At 40.5% G+C, this 13,898-nt stretch overlaps 1 protein-coding gene across 4 annotated transcripts in view; it reads left to right on the plus strand.

The window, feature by feature from the left end:
- The window catches only part of PDE4D (phosphodiesterase 4D), an 811,089-nt gene that overhangs the window by 466,287 nt on the left and 330,904 nt on the right, over window positions 1–13,898 (plus strand). The window lies entirely within an intron of this gene.

A 13,898-nucleotide genomic window follows, 5' to 3' on the forward strand; every position in this document is an offset into this window, starting at 1 on the left:
TTTGATTTTTTTTTTTCCCTTTAAAAACTGCTACATTATACAATCCTGGCATGTAATATAGCCTTCTTGTTTTGTTATATAATAAAATGGCTTGCTTGCATGGTGATTAAACAGTATGCTCTAGAAACTGGACACATTTGCCTATTCATATTATGCTAGATAATAGGATTTCTCAGAAGATGGTCATCTCCCCTCCCTCATTCATTCTTTATTTACAACTGCAAGTGAATCTTGCTATACCTATGCATTGTCAGACTCTCTAAGATTCCATATTGTATGTTTAAAACTGGTTGCCCAAAAGGCCTCTGAATTGCTTTAATCCATCTGTCCCTAAGATTTTGAAGGGTTAACAGAAAGCTAAGGGTCCCCCCACCTCCTACAAGGAACTCAATTAATGTGGTGTTTGTTGAAAAGCTTTATTCATGGATGTTTGTTGTCTTGAGTAGTACCTCACCTCAGGCCTGAAGTGATGTGTTAACATTTGATGGCAGCACTGAAATTTAAGCCATGATTTCAGAAATCCAGAGTCTTCTTTCTTGTTCAGTGAGACCCTCCTTTTTATGCCTTATGTTGTAAAGAACATGTGTGATCAGTGAGCAAACCATACAAATCATTCTTCACAGTCATTTCCCCCCATTCTTTTTGTCTCATTTGTCTAAAACTTCCCATTTGTTGCAATAAAAGTTTTTATGTGAGGGGCATGTGGGAAGAGTCAAAAACTGAGGGAAGAAGCTTTGTCATAGGAAGTCCAATATGGGAATCATGCAGAGTCAACACTTATTGCTACCTTAACATGTATTAACTCATCCAAAAATGGGCCAGTTGCGCCCCCCCCATAGATTCAGCCAAAACTCTAGAGGGTTTTGACTGAGTGTGTTGGCATTTGTCTGGGTAGCAATGAAAGTCACCAGTATACTGGGGGTGGGTGGGGGTGGCACAAGATGTCCATGCTTGGACCTATCACATAACAGTGTGAAATAGCTGCTTCAGTCAATAGAAGGAACACTATTTCCTGACATGTTTCCATCTGTGGGCAATTTTAGTGAATGTAAAGAAGAGTTCCAGTGAGGAACAAGGAAAGGTGGCATATTGACCTTTCAGGAGATGTGCAAGGGTGCCCAACACAATGTTTGAGGCAGAATCTGGGATGTTTCAGTTTCAGGCAGTGATAGAGTTTACTCCAAGGACATAAACTAGTGGTTCTCTTCCAATGGTGCACAAACAGATGGGGTGCAGAAGTAGTCTAGGTGGAATGTTGATCCTTTGTCATGATCTCTAAGAAATTATTATCTTTCTGTTTGTAGGTACCATAGCAATAAAATTTAGATTCAACAGTATAATTTCAACTATCAATACCATTGACATTTTTGTTTGTGTTTACTTCCAATAAAAGAAAAGGTGTTTTCCCCCCTTCTATTGTGGTGGGCGAGATGTAAGATAAGAACGGCTGAGAACACTAACTGGCTGGTTTGAATGAACCAGGATTGCAGATGCTAAAGTCCCAAATTCCAGTTTAGGCTCAGAGCAGACCAAAAGGGTGCAAGGTGCAACATCAGCCTTGGTGCTCCTGCCAGGCTGCATGAGGCCTCTGAATAGGAGCCTGACCTTTGGCCCTTGCATGATGAGCAGAACAGGACTTGTTGCTTGCCTCAATCTGGGATCCAGCTCTGAAGAGCACATGTTTGCTGTTGGAGTGAAGCAACCACCATGGGCAGGAATCTTTGCACATCATGAAAAGGCAGCAAATAGTTACATTACAGTATTTAATTTTCTTATCTGTTTTATTTCAACTGCTAGAATTGATAAGAGATGCTTGAGGGAACCTTTTGCTTTTTGTACTAATATAACTTGGCTGGCAAACCTTCACTTGGTGAGTGGGAGGAGGTGTTATTTGCTCTTCCGCCTCAGGCAGCAAAATGTCTTGTGCTAAACCTTCACACAGCCTAGCTTTGGATTTGGGCATGGTGTCCTGTGCTTGCTTCTGATAATGCATTAAGAACTGCTGGATAACTCAGCAATTGAGGCATCTGGCTGCAGAGCCAAAGGTTGGGTGTTCAATTCCCCACTATGCCTCCTTGACAGGAGCTGGACTTGATGATACATAAGGTACCTTCCATCTCTGCTGTCCTAAGATGATGATGATGATGATGATGATGATGATGATGATAATTAGGTGCAGTTCAAAAGTATGGCTTGCCAGTGATCTGGACAAGGTGGGTTTGTTTTACAGATTTTGAACACAGACTTATTACCCGCAGCTTGCTCCTGTAGTTGCAGAGTTGGGGCATCATTTCCAGCAGGCAGTGAGCAAGACCATATGCACCTGTGTTAAATATCAGTTTCCTTTAAATGAATAATATAGCAGTTACCATGTATTGTTATCAAGCCATTTGATACCATCTCATCTTGTATTCATGTTGAAGGCTGCCCAGAAAATTTGCAAAGTTTTTAATGATATATGAAGAGAAGCATCGCCCTTAATAGGAAATGTAGTCCTTTGGGCATTTATCTTACACATACCAAAGTTCTGTGTATTTCTTCACACTGAGGAGAACATATTCATCAGACTTGTAGATATCACAATGCTGAGAGTGGTTGCATTCTGTTGCCTCAAACGCTTGTGATGAATGTGTGTATCTAATTTTTAGGCAAGCTAAAACCCAACAATAGTAAATGCTAATCTTGACACTTAGTGGGAGAAAACAAATGAATGTAAGTCCAGAATGGGAAATTAATATTTAGACTAATGAGGAGGGACAGGAGAGTAATTTACAGTGGACAGTAAATTGAATGGAACATGAGTCAGCAGTGAGTCAGTTTGGGGAAGAAACCGTGTAATGAGCAAAAATGGAGTCTCCAGGACATGAGGATTAGTAAAGCTCTATTTTGCACTGCCTTGGCTGCAGTTAAGCAAGGTGCTTTAAAGGGAGGAAGGCAGTGAAATGGGAGAGAGTGAATGAGATCCTTCTAGGCAATCCAACCCGTTTGAAGATGCCAAGCCTTGAGCCTGGGACCTTTAACTTGCAAAGCCCATGTTCCACTACTTAAGGTATGTCCTCTCCAAAAGGCAGCGAGCTCAAAGAGCAGGAAAGAAGCAACTTTGAAATTAAAGGAGAAACCTAATCAATTGTAAAGTTACGCTTGCACCTTTATATCAATATTTGGACAAGTCAACCAACACTGTTTAGCTGAAAAATTTTACAGACTTTATTAGTCTCTTTCAGGAAGCCTGGCTGCCACCTGTGCTAAGGACCTGTGCCAAGGATGGCCATATGACATTCCTGTACTGTTCATATTTGTGTAGAGTAGGGCTGGGGGAACTCGTTCTAGGCTGAGGGCAAAATTCAGCTTCTAGGTGGGTCCAAAGGCAAAAGGGAGGGACCAGAAACATCAGCATATTTCACCTTAATGCTTTTACGGCCAGCACTTCAGCCTTTTGGAATGGGGGGAGAAAAACTGGGAAACCACAACATCATGTTGTGGAGAAGAGGGAGCCCCAGAGGAGCAATCTTGAGTGCAAGATTCAGCTTTAGTTCCTGAAGCTAACCAGGACTGATGCAATAGGAATAATTTCTCATTTCTGAATTGCCATAAAACATCCTCCTTTTTATTTAACCCTTAACTTTATACCTGTCCTGTCTTTTGTGTATCTGGTTACTTTGCCTCTGTCAACAGTGTGAGTTCTTTGTATTAAATGTATTAAAATATCTGTTAGTTGCTTTTCACCCCATGAGAGCCCCCCTTCTATTGTTATGTTATGTTCAAGGAAGAGAGGACTTAATTTCTAGAAATAAAGATGGGCTTAATTTCTAATAATAAAAATGCCCTTGGCTTAGGCTAGTTCTAGCAAGATTACGTATTTTTCTTTGGAAGCCCCCCCATTCATTGTAGAACCAATGTTCTTATGATAACTATAGAAAACTAATAAATATATACATTGGTGCCTTGACTTACAAACTTAATTGGTTCTGGAACTCCGGTTGTAACTCGAAATGATCCTAGTTCAAAGCACCAATTCCCACAGGAATGTATTGAAATCCAATTACTCTGTTCCGGCCGAAGAAAAAAAATAAACAAAACAAAAAAAAAAACCCTCACTGCAAGACCCATCGGAAATGTGATTAATCTGTTCCGGCTGAAGTGGGCGGTGGGGGGAGAAAAGCACACAAACCGTGCAAGACCCTTTGGAAATGCAAAAAAAAAAAAAAAAAAAAAAAAGGGGGAAAAGCAAACAAACCCTGCAAGACCCATTGGAAATGGGGAAAAAACCCAAAAGCAAACAGACCCCACAAGACCCATTGGAAATGGGAAAAAACACACCAAAAAACAAACAAGCCCTGCAAGACCCATCACAGCATAGAAACATAATCCCACCACCCAGCCCAAAACCACGCTGCAAAACCCACCTTACCTTACCAGCCAGTCCGAATCCTCCTCCGATTGCACTCACTCTAACTGCTGGGGTGAAAGAGCTGCAAAGAAGCAGCCTCTTCACCTACCAATGGTTAGCAATTTAAATTCCCCGCCTTTCCCCCCTGCCTTTTTCTGTTTGTAACTAGAAGCTCCGGCTGCAAGTAGAAGCAAATTTTTGCGACCGGAGCTGGTCGTAACTCAAAATGGTTTTATGTTGGGATGTTCGTAAGTCGAGGCACCATTGTACAGTATATACATTTTAGTTAATGGCCATGTTGAATTGCATGGGAGTTCTGGAAGTTGTAAAATGGAATTTTAACAATCTCTGCCTGTGAGATTTATACAGGAGGAAATTGTGTCTGCTGTACTGTGAGTTCTTCCTGATCATTTGGCAAACTGGTTGAAAAAATTTCTGAACAGAAATTTCTGTTTGCTGGTTTGAAGGGTCCATTATTTGCTCCCGGTAAATAATAGACCCTCCGGTAACCAGGAGCTCTTGTGATGCAGTGAGCAAGGAATTGATGTGTGTCTTCTAGGTTGAAATCCTGTGGCTCAAAAGCAAGGTGGTATAGTTGCTTTTTTGAATGACAACTTCCACAATAAACTAAGTGTTGCCAGTGGCTATACTAGCAGAGGGATTCAAGGACTCAAAGTCTGGAGAAGCAACTTTTCTGAATTTTGGGGGCCACTGAGGAATTATTTATACTGAGAACTAGTTGTGCCCCATAAAAAACACAACATGATGTTCACTTCTGCTGAGCAAGACTTTTTATAGGCATTGTCATGCATGGCTTTTAGACAGTTGGTGAACAGGAAAGGTAATTCGAAAGCTTGACTAGCCCTCTTCATATGCTTCAGGTGCTGTTTAAAAAGGTCAGTGCTCAAATGCAGTAAAGGCACCTTTACTGCATGCAGTGAAGCATGAAATCACAACAAGCGTTTTGAGATAATATGATTTTTTTTGGTTCACTTTCTCCCAAATATCCCGTCTTTTTAGCAGCAGCTGCCTAAATAGTTCAGTGAGTTAGCCAGAGGCTGGGAGTTTGGTTCCCCATTGTGCTTCATGAGAGAAGAGGCAGCCTGTATAGCCTTGGGCAAGCTGCAGAGTTCCAGGACACCCCCCATTGTGGTAAAAGGCAAAGTTTGGTTATAAGGACTTTTTTTAAAACCTGAGGTCAATACTGTACTTTAGTCAATGCATTTTTCAGGTCATCCAGGTGTGGTAGAAGCGGGAGCAAGTGCTCAATTCCTCCAGAACCTAGCATCATGTCATATGTTTAAGGGGTTAGGAGAAAGGACAAAAGGCTGGCTTCCCTTTGAAGTCACAATGTTAGCACATTAGGGCACAATCTGAAGAATATAGGAAGCAGAGCTTGGTAAAGATGGCAGTGGGGATCCCTCCACCCACATCCCTTTTTCAGTGCTGGTAGCGCTGTGGGCTAAACCGCAGAAGCCTGTGCTGCAGGGTCAGAAGACCAAGCAGTCGTAAGATCGAATCCACGCGACGGAGTGAGCGCCCATTGCTTGTCCCAGCTCCCGCCAACCTAGCGGTTCGAAAGCATGCAAATGCGAGTAGATAAATAGGTACCATCTCGGTGGGAAGGTAAACAGCGTTCCGTGTCTAAATCACACTGGCCATGTGACCACAGAAAGATTGTCTTCGGACAAACGCTGGCTCTATGGCTTGAAGAGCGGGATGAGCGCGCCCCCTAGAGTCGAACACGACTGGACAAAAATTGTCAATGGGAACCTTTACCTTTACCTTAGGAGATAATAACATAATGACCCAAGTATATGTGATTGTAAACATATAGATGTTTTACACTGTCACTTTCACTTTGAGAAAAAACAACTGAGTAAGTGAAGAGATGGGGAGGTCATAATGCTTTTTAGAAGGAGGCTATGGGTGTCTACCTCTGACATTCATTCCCCTTCTTCCTTTCCACTAGCCATCTAACCCATACACTTACTAGCCTCCCTCCTTCCTCCAAGTGGCATAGTAGTGGGGTCTGGGTCCAGCTAGGCAAATCATCCCCACTAAAAGAGTTTAAGTGAGCAGATGGTGGTGTGCCCCATAACTGCAATCCTATACTTACCTGAGAATTAGCACCATGAACTAAGTAGGGCTTAGGTCCAAGTACCATTTTTGGATTGCACTGCTAATTGTTCAGGTTCTGTTTGGTGTTCCCCAGATTTCAGGTTGTACTTAAAGAAGCTGAGACAGAGACAAGCAGCATCTGGTCTCCTGTTTTTCAATATATACTGTAAATTAAAACATTACTCATATTCTTTGTGCCAAAGTATTGTAAGACAAGCTGTCTGGATAGCTCAGTGTGTTAGGCATGTGATTCCCAAGTCAGAATTTGGTAGTTCAGTTCCCCTCTATGCCTTTTGTGAGTTGAGCCAGTCTGTGAAGCCATGGGCGAGGTGTACAGCCCCAGAAGTGCCCCCACAAAAGAGGCTGGTAAACCATTCCTGAGTTGCTCTGTACTTAGAAAACCCTGGAAAGGGTTGCCATAAGTTGGATGACATTGCAGCAGGTAACTAGCCTTGCTATTGTTAGGAGAACTTATAACAGGAAATTATACATGTTTGAAAAAAAACATAATGCAATTAGCAGCAAATTTTTTAAAAATCACCCATCACCCGGGGTTAGCCACTCCACGGCCCCAAACTGACTGCTGAAAGATGAGAACATTTTCTGCTGGAAATACAACACTGAAGGAATAAAATATCCTTTCCCTGGGAAGGGATTCCAAAGCCTTGTTTTCACGATGGACACAGTCCAGTCCCAGTCAGCCCTCCTATCCCAGAAGGTGAGGGAATCCTAAAGCAGAAATGTTGTACTAGAAAATAATGCTGACTTCTGTAGCTGTAGCAGCCTTGGAAATGAAGTCTGGAGAACATAAGAGCAGGAGAACAGGCATGAGTTGGACTGCTACACGAAGGGAAATCCTAGGCTGAAAGGCTGTGAGATACTTTCGGACTTGAGGGCTTTTGCATTTGGGAGGAGAGTTTTTCACATGTTGCAGAATTTACACACTATGTTGCTGTTTGGGAATGGAAAGATCTGAAGTCTCAGATAGGTTGTTTGCATCTTTTTGATCAATTGGCCTTCTGTGCTTCCTTTGCATAGACACTTTGCATCAAAAAAGGAAAGCCGGTGGTCTGAGAGGGATTTTTAAATGGATTATTATGCACTATTGTTCTATTTACCACCGTTGATATAATATTTGTTAATTTTTTAAAAATATTTGTGTATTTACTGTTTTTAGCTTTTGAATATTGCTTTTTTATGATGTGAGCCGCCTTGGGTAAATTATTGTTTTAACTCTTTCTGTGTATGATTTGATGTGAGCTGCCCTGAGTAGACACAGTCTAGAAAGGCGGGATGAAAATCTAATAAATAAATAAATAAATAAATAAATAAGTAAATAAATAAATAAATAAATAAATAAATGAATGAATGAATGAATGAATGAATGAATGAATGAATGAATGAATAAAGATGGAATAGAAATATTTTAAATAAATAAATACATTGGATTTGTACAGAGATATTTTTTGCAGACTTCAACAACAAGTAAGTGTTTGTTCTCATTCTCACACTGGAGGTGAGACATCTCACTGAGGGGAGGGCAGAAAACTTTAAAACAGAGAAGTCTCATAGGTGTTAATGAGCTCTTGACAGACAGTTCCAGTGTTTCAAGACAGCCTGCCTGCTGCAAATGAGTGTATTTTAGTGCGATTTTTCAAATGCTTGCAGTGTACTAGCACCCATATGCATTAGAGGGTGCAAATGGTTTTTACAAGTTTTCCTTCTTAATTAAGGCTTTCAACTCCATTAAAAACTTTGGTGACTGCTTCACGCTACCATATGTCTACAGTGGGGTCTTGACTTGAGAACTTAATCCGTATTGGAAGGCGGTTCTCAAGTCAAAAAGTTCGCAGGTCAAATCTGCATTTCCCATAGGAATGCATTGAAAACCATTTTATCTGTATCTGCTCTTTTCCGTCCATAGAAACTAATGGGAAGCTGCTATTCCGCCTTCGATCACTAGAGGGGGATATTTTGTTTCTTTTTTTCTTAGGTCAAGAAAGGTTCAGGGAAGGCAGGGAAAATACAGTCCAGGCAGTACCAGGCAGTCTGAAGACTCCCAATCCACTCTCTAAACACTGGGAGGAGTGAGGAAGCAAACAGGCACCCTTTTCACTGGCCAACAGTAAACTGAAAGTTCACTTTTTGCACTTTCCCTGCCTCCCACGTGGGTTTTTTTCAGTTCTTAACTCAAATCTAAGTACTTAAGTCAAGTCAATATTTTCCTATGAGAGTGGTTCTTAAGTCAAAATGTTCTTAACTCAAGCCGTTCTTAAGTCAAGACCCCACTGTAATTGTTGGTCTCTCTGAGTCAGTATATGGACTAGCAACAGCCCTCCCCAGTTTCAAACAGACATGTTTTTCCAGGAGCTACCAGAGATTGAACATGGAACCTTGTATATGCAAAACATGTGCTCTGCCAAGGTGATGTGGTTCCCAGGAAAGACATGGTGTTTCTTTGACATTTTCTTTGAACTTCTTGCACCAAACATGCAATCCTGTGAGTTTACTTGGACACTGTATGAGGGGTTTTTGTTGTTGTTGTTCGCAAAGATACATAGGACTTGCATGAAGAAGACACATATAAAAGTGTACAAAACTGTCTTCCCTCTGAGATTTTGCTTCAGAACTGAAATTGTGTTAGGTGGGGTAAGATGTATCTACGTATCATGTTGTTGTCCCTCAGCCTTAGCCAGGGATCTGGACATTTTAACTCTTTCCCCCTTAAACTGGAAATACTGTACGTGTTTCTTAGCAAGTAAATAAAGACCAGTTTGGATTCTCTATGACTTTACATTTTTAGAGGCCATTTTGTAAAAATACGTTTTTTGTGTATGGCCTTTGAAATGAGAAAATATAAGAAATGTCTTTGCTGCCTCTCTAAAGTGTTGTTCTGCCCTCATTATTTCCACAGGAGTTTCCGTTGGCAGGTTACAGGCTCAAGGGGGAACACCAGAGAAATGTTCCTCCAGCGATCACGCTGAAAACATAATCTAAATTTAAGATACATTTTTTAACAACAGCTTGTTTCCTTGGAACAATTTAACAAGGAGTCTTACTACAGTTCTGTACAGTTTTAAAAGTAAAAGCTACATTAGTAACTGCATTGGGTAACAGCTTTGGATCCTTGCACAAAAGGCCCTTCAGATTAATAGTATGTTTGTTTGTTTTTTGGGGGGGATTATATGTATATTTTTCTAAATTGTACTCAATGGTGTGGTGTGTAGCGGGTTTGGAATAATCACTTTGTGCACAACAACTCATAATACAGCAGCCAGCATGGCCATGCCTGCTGAGAGATTCTGGCAGTTTTAGTCTAAATGGCAGCCCTTCAAAACTCTGGTGGGAGAATGCTTCTGTTCAGAATTCCAGCGGGCCACCTGTACCCTATTTCAGAATATTCAATTTTTTTTTTCATTCCATTCCCCAACTCTCTCACTTTCCTGGCTTCCCCCAGTACTCAGCATCCTCCACCCCCCGAGCATGCTCAGTTCTTGCTGGACTATTTTGGGTTTCCTCTGTTAGGCCCCCACCTTAAACAATTGTTTACACTTGAGGTTTCTTTCATACCTACTGATGGCTGTTTGGCCACTCTTCCTGAATTCCCTGTTAGGATACTGGAGTTGCTCTCTTTGTGACAAGAAATAATGTTGCAACATGCAGATTAGTAGATTTTAGCTGATGCCCATGCAAGTAAACAACTGGTGTGCAGAAGTGACCTGGGGTGTGTGTGTCTCAGCCATATCTTCTCCGTTAACCGAGGTGTGCCTTATTATAGAATCTTCATAGCAGCATTTTCTGCCTGTGCTTTGGCCTTCTCTTTCTCTCTTGCTAGATCAGGTTTGCATCCCTTCATTTACCAGAGAAGCTGCAATATTTTGTAATTTCTGAACAGCAGATACATTAAACTCAATTTATGAGGTGGCCTGCTGTCTGTCTAATTTCTCTTTTGATTAGAAGCCTGCGCATACTTTGATGTCTTTCAATGTCTTCCCCCAGGTAAAAGAGCTGCCTTTTAAAAGGAGAGTTACACATTTTGAGGGAAACCTGTTATCATTACGGAATATGTCTGAGTATAAATCAAGAGCAATTTACTGCAATATAGAGAAAATCCCAAACCCTTTCTCAAATATGGCACCATTTGCAGGGCTGCATTAACTGATGCTTTCACCACAGGGTATATTGTTAGCCTGACATCCTTTGTCAATGTGGTTGCCTATTTTAGATATATTTGGAACTCAGTCTTTTTAACCATTTTTGCCTTTCCTTCTTAATCATTTTTAGGTACTTTTCTGCTCCTTTGATAGTAACCTTGTAATATAGCAATTATGTTGATTTATTTTAAGGTTTTGCCTTGTTCTTCTTTTCTTTGTTCCAGTCTACCTCATGCCCTCATTCATACTGGATATAATTACTGGAAAGTTTAAACATTGTATGATTTTTTTAAAAAAAAAATGTTTCCTGCCCTTTTGATACAAATTGGGACATCTCTGCAAAGAACCAGGTCTGCATACAGATATAGTGCATGTTTTCAGAAGCAATAATTTTATATTGTAGCTTCAGTTCTGGCAGACATTTGTCTGGGATTAAGTCTTACTAAACCCAGTAGGACTTATTTCTGAGTAAACACTACTATCATCATCATTATCATCCTTCTATTATTATATTGTTAATGCCTTAAATTTCTTAGACAACATTTTAAAAACACCCCAAAGAGTAAAGCATTTAACAACAATTAAAACATACAAAAGCTAAAACCAAAAACAATAGAAACATATTTATAATAGAAAACTACACCTCCGTCAAGAACAACAAATCATAATCAGTTCATGTATTGTAGATATTTAAAAATAAACTAATCTCATTCCATCAGATCCCTGATAATAAATAAATGTCTTATGCTGATGCTGAAAAGATAATGCTGGAACCAGGTAGACTTCACTGTGATGATAATTTCAAGGGTGGGATGGACTTGTTCCTTGCCCGCACCCTTTGAACTTTTCTTAGAGGAGGAACTCTGATGTCAGTCTTATGGTACAGAAAAGTATACAGATTGTTGTAGTAGATTTCTTGTTTTATGACATTTCACATGTTTTTGGATGTCATTTCTCAAAAGTTCCAGTGAGCACTGCCAGTAGTAATGGATTATGGGAACTGTAGTCCAAAACATATGGATTGTTCCAATGTTTGCACCCTGATCTTCAGAAAAAAAAACCACATATATTTCTGTTCACACAGTCATATATGGTCATACTGTGATAGCCACTGTACTATCTGACTTCCAAAAATGTATGAAAAATAAAATAAAAAGATGTTTGCTCTTTTTTTCGGGGGGGGGGGCTATGTATGCCATCTGTAAAATAACCTTGTCAGGTCAGTTGCACTGAAATATGGTAATTCAGATAATGGTGTGATCTTCACATCTGAGAATTTCAACTTGGTTCTCCCCAATCCTAGCATAGCACTTTCACTGCTACCCTGTGATGGTTCTCTGATGCTGAGTGTGGAACAATGGATTTGGAAGGCTTAAAGAAAAAAATGATTGGAAGGCAGGGATTACATGTACACAGGAGGGGCTGAAAGGCAGACTTAACCTAACAGTGAATGCAATCATAAAGTACTGGTTCTTAGACGTTGGTCTGTTCCAAGTGGCCTTAGCCAGCAATGGTCACTGAGAAGGATTCAGCAAGTTGAAGTTCGAAACTTCTGGAAGACCAAAGGTTTAGAATCCCTGTCCTAAAATCAAAGTCGGAAAGTGGAGAGATTAGGGGAATTTGCTCTATTTTTTGAATTGGAGCTGGAGTAGGGAGCTACGAAATGCTTGGTCTTTTACTGCCATTCTTCATGGCCCAGTCATCTGAGAAGGCTGGAACAAGTGCACAAAAACACTATTCAGGACTTGAGATCAGGATGCTCTTCTCATTATAATTTGCATTACTGACACTGATATTTATTGCTGAAGAGCCATTCTTGATGCCGAAAGAGGCTTTGATTGTGTTAGTATGCCTAATTCCATGATAGGTCTGAGTCATCATCTGTCACTGAAGATGGGCATCAGAGGTTGTTGTTTTTTTCTTTTTTCCAGTTCAGAGAGGAGAACATGAGAGAAGAATTTGTACTGTGGTATTTTGACTCCAGAATACCTGGATGAATAGAAAAATGCATATTTTTATCTTTGTAATGCATTTCTGTATACAATTTGCTAGCTTTAATCTTAGTGATACAGTGATTCAGATAAAATTATGATTAGAACTCTGTTTCACAATAGTGCTTAACAACATTAGTGTTCCCCCCCCCCCCGCTTTTTAAATTGGTTTGTTACATATATATCCCCCCCATCTTTCCAGGGAGCTCACAGCAGTATACATAGTTCCTTTCTTTATTTTTCTCTTTACTACAATGTTGTGAGGTACGTTATCTAAGAGACAGTGAGTGGTCAAAGACTGGTCCAGGATAACTCAGCAATCTTCATGGCTGAATGGAAATCTGAATCTTGGTCTTTCAAGTAATGTGCTGCACTGGCTCCAATGTTTTCATTCATACTAGATTTCTAAAGTAGCATACAGATATGAATCTGTGTTGTGCAAAGCATTGTCCTGTTGGCTTCAGTGGATGAACAAGTCTATTAGATATGTAACTTCTGGATTTTTTTTTTAACTCCAGCTCCCAGAATTCTTCATCATTCTCCTAGGCAGAATTTTGGGAGATACAGTCCCAAAACAGAAGTCTACAAACTAGCTATTCCTACCTCCATGGGTGTCTCCTTTGGCCTCATTCTCCATTCAAAACAAGGAAATTGTCCTCAGGCTTCCTGGGAGAGAGAGAGTTCTTTGGGAGGAATCCTCTGTTGAACCTAATGGGCAATTAAACTAGCCTTCTCAAGAGGCCCTGAGATACTGGGGCAGTTTTCTTGCTTTGAATGGAGAACCAAGCTGGAGCAGGCACATATAGTAGTCTGTTTTGGGGCTGCATCTCCCATAATTTTAGAGAATTCTAGGAGTTGGAGTCCAGACAATCAAACAATTTGATCCCTGGCCTGTATTTCAATCCACAGTGTTCTGAAACATGAGGAGGTAATGTTTACTCATAGTAATAGCAATATTCTGATGTTTTAGCCTTTTCTCTTTTCTACCTGTAAATTAGAGGTAGGGAAACTTCAGCCCTCCAGATGTTAGCAAACTCTTTCAAGTACTGTATTGTACCTCACCGTACACAAGACAAACTAAGGCTGATGTTAGTAGTAGTTTAGACAACATTTTAGGGCAACTTGTTTTCAAGCTGTCCTGTAAGTATCCCGAGAAGGTTTTCCTGGCATGGTTAGAACAATGCTGATATTGGAAGACAGTGTCACTTGGTGCCAGTGGTTGGCAGGAGGAGGTTCAGGACC

The sequence above is a fragment of the Pogona vitticeps genome, chromosome 2 (assembly GCF_051106095.1).
Source record: "Pogona vitticeps strain Pit_001003342236 chromosome 2, PviZW2.1, whole genome shotgun sequence".
Taxonomy (NCBI): Eukaryota; Metazoa; Chordata; class Lepidosauria; order Squamata; family Agamidae; genus Pogona; species Pogona vitticeps.